General features: G+C 40.6%; 1 pseudogene; it reads left to right on the top strand.

Moving 5' to 3' along the window:
• Positions 1-242: 242 nt before the first annotated feature.
• On the top strand, positions 243-656 carry LOC145535338 (guanine nucleotide-binding protein G(I)/G(S)/G(O) subunit gamma-5 pseudogene; annotated as a pseudogene).
• The last annotated feature ends 7501 nt before the right edge of the window (positions 657-8157 follow it).

Below are 8157 nucleotides of genomic sequence, written 5' to 3'. Positions count from 1 at the left end.
CTAGAACCCACTTTCAACTCTACCTATTAAAATATTAAATATGTTATTTAGATCTACTAAGCAATGTCCTGTGTGTTTTACATGCTCTGCTTCACTTAATTAAAAAATCATCTAGGGGGGTAAAGGACCGGAAACTTAAGAGACAAAGTTCCAAGCCTCACCCCCAGCTCAGCCGACTGGCCCAGCAGACCCACCGCAGGCCTGCTGACGGCCCGCGGATCTGCCATCCTTTCGAGCGCGCCATGTCGGGTTCATCCAGCGTCGCGGCTACGAAAAAAGTGGTTCAGCAGCTCCGGCTGGAGGCCGGGCTCAATCTGGTGAAGGTTTCCCAGGCAGCTGACGATTTGAAACAGTTCTGTCTGCAGAATGCGCAACATGACCCTCTGCTGACTGGAGTATCTTCAAGTACAAATCCCTTCAGGCCCCAGAAAGTCTGTTCCTTTTTGTAGTAAGACGAATCTTGACAAGGTTTTCCAAACCACTTTTCATAAACCAGTGAATATTCAAAGGAAAGCTAAATTTGAAGCCTGTACAAAAGCCTCTCTGTAACGTGCCACACTATACAAACTTCTACTTTTGTCAGTCCTTAATGTCTACCTCTCTGAATATTCATAATTTTCTGTTTCACAAGGGTAATTATTTTATATACACTGATGGCAGCATACAATAAAATACTTAGTATAAAAAAATCAGCTAGGAAGGTGTTATCAACATTCCCAATTTATAGATGAGGAAACTGAGGCAAAGGGGCATTAATGATATAACTAGTAAGTGGAAGAGATGCTATTTGGTGAACGTACTTATGGACATTGAGTTAAATTTCACAAAAGGTCACTGGCTATCTAGATCGTTGGCAAATAAAACTCAATTTCAATTCTATCAAAAAAATAACCTGAATTAAGTGTGTTACTTAGATCTACTATGCAACGTCCTTGGTGTTTTACATGATTAACTCCATCTAATTAAAACCAAAATCTACGAGGAATGTGTTATCAACATTCCCATTTTATAGATGAGGAACCTGAGGCACAGAGGGATTAAAAAGTTAATAATAAGTGAAAGAGATTCTTTTTGGTCAGCATTGTTTATGTATACTTAGTAAAGTTTGTGGAAAGGTCAAAGTCTGTCTAGATTGTCAGGAAAAAAACTTGATTTCCAATCTGTCTATTAAAAAAAAACAGAATTAAGTATACTACTTACATCTATGAATCAATTTCCTGGGTGTTTTCCATGCGCTGCTTATTTTACTTTAAAAAATCTACAAGGAAGGTGTTATCAACATTCCCATTTTATACATGAGGACACTGAAGCCCAGAGGTATTAATGAAGTTACTAGTAAGTGAAAGAGATGCTTTTTGGTGAGCATATTTAACTAGACTTAGTAAACTTTTTGGGAAAAGACTATCCAGAATGTTGGGGAAAAATACTTGTTTTCAATTCCATCTACTAAAAAAGTAAACAGAATTAAGTATGTTACTTAGATCTACTAAGCAATGTCCTGGGTGTTTTACATGCTCTGCTTCATTTACTTAAAAAGAAAATCTACAAGGAAGGTGTTAGCAACATTCCCATTTTACAGACAGGGAAACAGGCTAGAGGCATTAATGAAGTTATTAGTGAATGAAAGAGATGTGTTTTGGTGAGGTATTTATTGACATTTGCAAAATTCATGAGAATGGGCTTTGACTATCTAGATTGTGAGGAAATAAATCTAGATTTCAATTCTCTCTATTAAAAAAAAACAAAATTAAGTATGTTACTTAGATCTACTAACCAATGTCCTGGGTATTTTACATGCTCTTCTTCATTTACTTAAAAAGAAAATCTATGAGGAATATGTTATCAACATTCCCATTTTATAGATGAGGAAACTGAGGTACAGAGGCATCAATGAAGTTACTAGTGAGTGAAAGAGATCCTTTTTTTTTTTGAGAGCATATTTATCTACACTCAGTAAACTTTGTGGAATGTGCACTGTCTATCTAGAATGTTGCGGGGGGAAAAAATCAATTTCAGTTCTCTCTATTAAAAAGAAAAAACAAAATTAAGTATGTTACTTAGACTACTAAGCAATGTTCTCGGTGTTTTACAGGGTCTGCTTCATTTAATTGAAAAGAAAATCTACGAGGAAATTGTTATCAATATTCCCATTTATACTTCAGGAAACTGAGGCATTAATGAAGTTGCTAGTAAGTGAAAGAGATGCTTTTGCTAACCGTATTTATCTACACTTAGTAAACGTTGTGGGAAAGGGCATCGTCGATCTAGAATGTTTGGGGAAAAAAGCTTGATTTCAATTCTATTAAAAATAAACAAAATTAAGTATGTTACTTAATTCTACTAAGCTTGTCCTCAGTGTTTTACATGCTCTGGTTCATTTAATTACAAATAAAATGTACGAGGAAGGTGTTATCACCATTGGCATTTTATAGATGAGGAAACTGAGACCCAGAGACATTAATGGCGTTACTAGTAAGTTGGGGAAATACATGCTTTTTGGTGAGCATACTTATCTATTTAGAAAACTTTGTGGGAAAGGGCATTCTCTGGCTAGATTGTTGGGGGAAAAAACCCAATTTCAATTCTCTCTATTAAAAAAAGAAAGTGTGTTGCTTAGATCTTCTAAGCAATGTCCTGGTTGTTTTACACGCTCTTCTTCATTTAATCAAAAAGAAAATCTAGGAGGAGGGTGTTATCAACTTTCCCATTTTATATATGAGGAAACTGAGGCACAGAGACATTAAGAAAGTTATTAGTAAGTGAAAGATGATGTACTGGTGAGCATACTTATCTATACTTAATAAACTTTGTCGATAAGGGAACCGTCTATAAATTTTTGGTGCATTTTGAGTCGAGATTTTTGTATATGGTATAAGATAAGGGTTTAATTTTATTTTCTGCTTGTGGCTATTCAGTTCCTTGTTCCAGATTACATTTGACTTTAACTCATGTATTTTCTGTTACTCCATGACTTACTTATGCCGTTGGCCCTTGTTTACAGTACATGGACACGGAATTAAACAATTATGCACACGCGCACACACAAATGACAGGGAGGAAAAGGATGACAACTATGAAGAAAGAGAACGTAACAGGAAAGAAGAGCCTTTGTAGTTCAGATGAGACTCCCAGGGTGGCTCTGCACACAGTGTTTCAGACAGAGAGGAGATCATGTTGCTCACCCATTTCTCCACCCACATGGAAGACCACTAAGTAAGTGCTAGACCCCTTCTGGGAAGATCTTTGCTACCTCAGAGTCTGCCAAACGGGCTGGAAGGAAAATAAGAGGATGGAGCCAACACTGGACAAGCTCAGCTAATAAAAGTCTCCAGGCTCAGTAGCCTTGATCAAAGCCATCCGGTCTTCTTTTGTATTCACCAACCAATCGACAAGTCTCTTTTTGTAATGTTTCCTCTTCTCACTGGCTATCAGCTAAGGCTCCTATTTTATTTTCGGGGGGGGGGACATTAGTTGAATTTTCCTTCCATGACCTCGAAGCCTTTATTGCTAAAGATTTCCTCTCAGTACTGATTGTTTTGATCAGAAACTTAAAAACGACGATGAAAAGGTCATCTCTCTACCTTCTTTCTTGCTTTCCTGGAATTTGGTGTGGCCTAGCCAGAGGTGTGTCTCAGGGCTCAGCCAGAGCAACTCTTCCACCTTCGCTTCACTCCCAAATCCCTCAGCACTGCTCTGGGGAACTACATGGGAAATACTAAGAAGTGTGTAAAGTGTAAGGAGTTTACCATCTAATTGAGAAATCACAAAATACACATATACCTGCACACATACCACATTCACCCATGTACACACATATACACACACACACACTGGTCATCCTTTCATATATATACATATATATATATATATAATTTTTTTATTTTAATTGGAGGCTAATTACTTTACAATATTGTGGTGGTTTTTGCCATACATCAACATGAATCAGCCATTGGTGTACATGTGTCCCACCATCTTACTTCCATATATTTAACAGTGACTTGCACTGGAAGTAATGTGTGATTGGGATCCGATGAATTGGTCCCATTTTAAGAGCAGTAAAAGCTCAGAAGACAAGAGTACTGTGAGCTGGGAAGGCTTCTTCCAAGAGATAGAGATTGACCTAGAACCTGAAACATCTGAAAGTCAATGGGATTGGCAAATTGCATTTCTTTCCATCGAGTAGACTAAAAGCAAATAGTTTTTCCTACTCCTGGCAAGGACCAAAAATGTCATTTGAGGTTTCCCCCTGAAGGATGCTCGCAGAGAATGCGGCTGTAGAGAGCAATCCTTTGAGGCTTGAGCCCAGGCTGTCTTAGGGTAATATATCCTTAGTGAGGTGCCTGGTTCCTGCTTCATCAAGCTTGCTTGTCATAATGGCCTAATAGGTCAGGCAGAATTTAAAGAAAAATCATGAAATTTTACGCTTAAGGCCTGGTTAGAGCAAAGAGATGCTCTATCCCACCGTCTGGACTGGGATGACTCGGCCACAGTGACTCGGAACAAACCCGAAGGGCCCATGGTGTCCTGAGATAGGGCAGTGAATGCAAAAACAGAATCACTTTTATTGCCGCATAAAACCACCAGTAGTAGTAGATATCCAAGTCTGTCTTTATTTCTTCTTCCCCTTTCTAAGGCAGGAATTAGATATACAAAAACCCCCTCCCCTGGAGTTTTCCTCTTACTGTATCAGTGTAGATACAGAAAAACTTATATCCTATAAAAACCAACCATAGGGGCTTCCCTGGCTTTGTGTTCCCAATGCAGAAGCCTGAGTTCTATCCCTGGTCAGGGAACTAGATCCCACGTGCGGCAACTAAGACCCAGCAAAGTAAAAAAAAAAAAAAATAATATCTTTTTAAAAACCAACCATAAAAAGTCTCTTTTGAGGCAATCAGGTAATTCTGAATACAAGCGACTGGGTGATGACACCAAGAGATTATTAGTACCATTGAGGTGCCCGGATGGCTCTGTGGTTATGTAGGAAAAAGCCTGTATTTTTAAAGAAAGTACACATAAAGATATAAGGATGAAAATACATGTCTTGAGTTCCTCTCAAATTAGCACCGCCAGAAGAGGAGAGTGAGTGGGGAGGGGAGGAGGAGAAAAGGACAGAAAGAAGAAGGGAGGGAACAAAGAAGAGGGAAGAAAAAACAGGATAGATGAAGCACGTTTAGCAAAATCCTGATAAATATTGAATCTGGACGATGATTTCTATGAGGGTTCATTATTGAATTACTGTATTCTTTCTACCTTTGTGTATGTTTGAAAATTTCATGATAAAAGTTATTTAAAAAAATAAAAAGTCAAATTGCTTAAGACAAACGACAGTAATAGAAATCACTCTTTACATTTTTAGTCAGTTAAAATTAATAAAGTATCTTTCCATACTTCATCTCGCATCACAAGAATTCTGAAAATAGCAAGACATACAAACAACCTAAGCATGCATTGATGGTTGAGTGGATAAAGATGTGGTATACATATACAGTGGGGTATTATTCAGTCATGAGAGAGATGGAAATCTTGCCATTTGCCACAACATGGATGAATCTAGAGGACATTATGCTAAGTGAAATACAGACAGAGAGAAACTAAAAAATTAAAAGAAAAAGCATTCTGTAAGGTGATTGATTTTTATTTTAGTTAGTAGTAGTCATAACAATAGTCACCCTATTTTACACGACTCTCAGAGAGATACAAGGCGTGCTCAGTGTCATGTGACAAGAACTTGGGGCCAAAGTTCTGGTTGTGTGAAGGCAACTAAAGAACAATGCTGTGTGCTGAAACCAGATTCAAGTGTTCCAACTCTAAAGCCTGGCATCTTTACTCAAAACTCTGGTCTGTGTTTGGGGAGGGGATAGTTAGTGTCATCATGCACCCCCTTACTTATCTGATGAAAGGTGCACACACTCTTAAAATTTACATTCAAGTTCAGGGACTTCCCTGGTGGTCCAGTGGCTAAGAATTCATGTGCCCAATGCAGGGGGCTCTGGGTTCGATCCCTGGTCAGGGAACTAGATCCCACATACTGCAACTAAGAGTTCACGTGCTGCAACTAAAAATCCCGTGTGCTGCAACTAAGACCTGGCACAGCCAAATAAAACTAAATAAATACATATTAAAAAAATACGTACGCCAGAAAATTTTACTTTAAAAAATCTTTTAAAAAGGAAAAATATATCATTAAACAATTTACATTCAAGTTCAAGAAGGCCCATGATTTCCCTGGTGGCCAACCATGGCCTCCAAGTCAGGAAGCTGTGTCCATCCTTGTGGCTGAGCGCAATAAATGCAGTGAGCTGAGCTGGGAGCCAAGTTAGAGACTCTCCCCCTCTCCTCCACATCCTAAGACCCTGATTTCATTATCACTGCCCCTGACCAAAACCACTACACTGATCCGTGTCCAGATGCTGGCATTCTGACTCCTTTCATAATTCTGACCTCAATCTACCTTTTAAACTTTATTTCTCACCCACGGTAGTGTTACCTTCAGGCTCTCCTTCCGACTCCCTCTCAAAGCCACACTTTCGGTCTTCCCTGGTGGCTCAGTGTAAAGAATCCGCCTGCCGATGCAGGAGACATGGGTTCAATCCCTGGTCTAGGAAGATCCCACATGCTTCGGAGCAACTAAACCCGTGTGCCACAAATATTGAGCTTGTGCTCTAGAACCCGGGAGCTGCAGCTACTGAACCCTACGTGCCACACCTGCTGAAGCCTGTTCGCCCTAGAGCCCGTGCTCCCCAACAAGAGAAGCCACCACAATGAGAAGTCCATGCACTGTAACTAGAGAAAAGCCCGTGCAGCACTGAAGACCCAGCACAGCCAATTTAAAAAAAAAGTCACCCTTTATCTGTACTCACCTGGCCACATCTGGCTGTGTTGGGGTTCCCTGAGACAAGCTTGCACTCATGCCTCCTGGGGCTGCTCGTGCTACCTTTTTTTTTTTTTTTAAGTGTAGTTGATTTACAACATCAAGCTCCCTGTTTTATTATTTTATTTTATTTTTCATGCTATCTGTTTTCCCTGGGATTCTCAGCACAGCCTGCTCAGCATCTGCCAGTATCTGATCCATCCTGTGGGGTACAAACAACACCCTTCCCACAAACACCAAACCCGCTTCTACCACGGGCTGCTAAGAATAGTCTTTTCAAAGGTGTGAATCTTGGCCCTACCTTTGGGCTGTGTAACCCTGGGAAAGTCACTGAACCTCTCAGAGCCTCCATTACCTTGGTTAGGAACTAAAGAGAATGATGGCCCCCTCCTCGGGCCAATAAGATCGATTAGTCAGGCCCGGGTGCACAGTGAGCTCCCATACGGTGTCACCAGCATGAACAAGCATGGCCATGTGGCATCCTTACCAACTCTCATATCCATTCAGGAGCAGGGGTGATACTCCATGTCCAGCATCTTCAGTCGTGGTGCAGGCCCCCAGTCAGTCCCGACCCCTTAACTCAGCATCAGCGGAAGTTATCTGAGCCCTCACCATGGACCTTTCTTGTATTCCTTCATGTAAATGTCACAACACTGTCCAGCAGCTACCATCATGATCCTCCCCCTACAAAGGTGGTATCTGAGGCACAGAGAGGTCAGTTAATTTACCTCTAGCCACACAGCAAGTTAGTGATGGTAGGGCTGGACACTCTGTCTCCAGAATTTTCAGCTTCTTTCTCTCACATGGACTGATCTCTCTCTCTCCAGACTGTGAGAACCCATGGCACAACAGCTGTGTCTGGAATCATGACATTCTCCACACTGCCTGAGGTAGGGCCTTGTAAACACAGCAGCCAACAAAGGATTACTGACTGAAGCATACATAGGGACAAAAAACATGGCAGCGACACGTTCTCAAGAAAACTCTCTGTCCTCATTGCCAACTGCCAGAGAATAACCATCATCTCTCTTCTCTCATGGACCTTTGTGAATAAATAAATAAACCATACAATTGACTAAAGTCAGAAGTGTAAGACAGGGACTTCCCTGGTGGTCCAGTGGCTAAGACTTCGTGTTCCCTATGTAGGGGGCCCGGGTTCAATCCCTGGTCAGGGAACTAGATCCCATATGCTGCAACTAAAGATCTTGCATACTGCAACTAAGGGTTTACATGCTGCAATGAAGACTGAAGATCCTATGTGCTGCAACTAAGACCTGGTGCAGCCA

Source organism: Giraffa tippelskirchi, chromosome X (assembly GCF_054371585.1).
Source record: "Giraffa tippelskirchi isolate mGirTip1 chromosome X, T2T-mGirTip1v1.2.pri, whole genome shotgun sequence".
NCBI lineage: Eukaryota > Metazoa > Chordata > Mammalia > Artiodactyla > Giraffidae > Giraffa > Giraffa tippelskirchi.
Note: the sequence above shows the minus strand (reverse complement) of the source record. Positions and strands in the feature narration are given on the sequence as shown.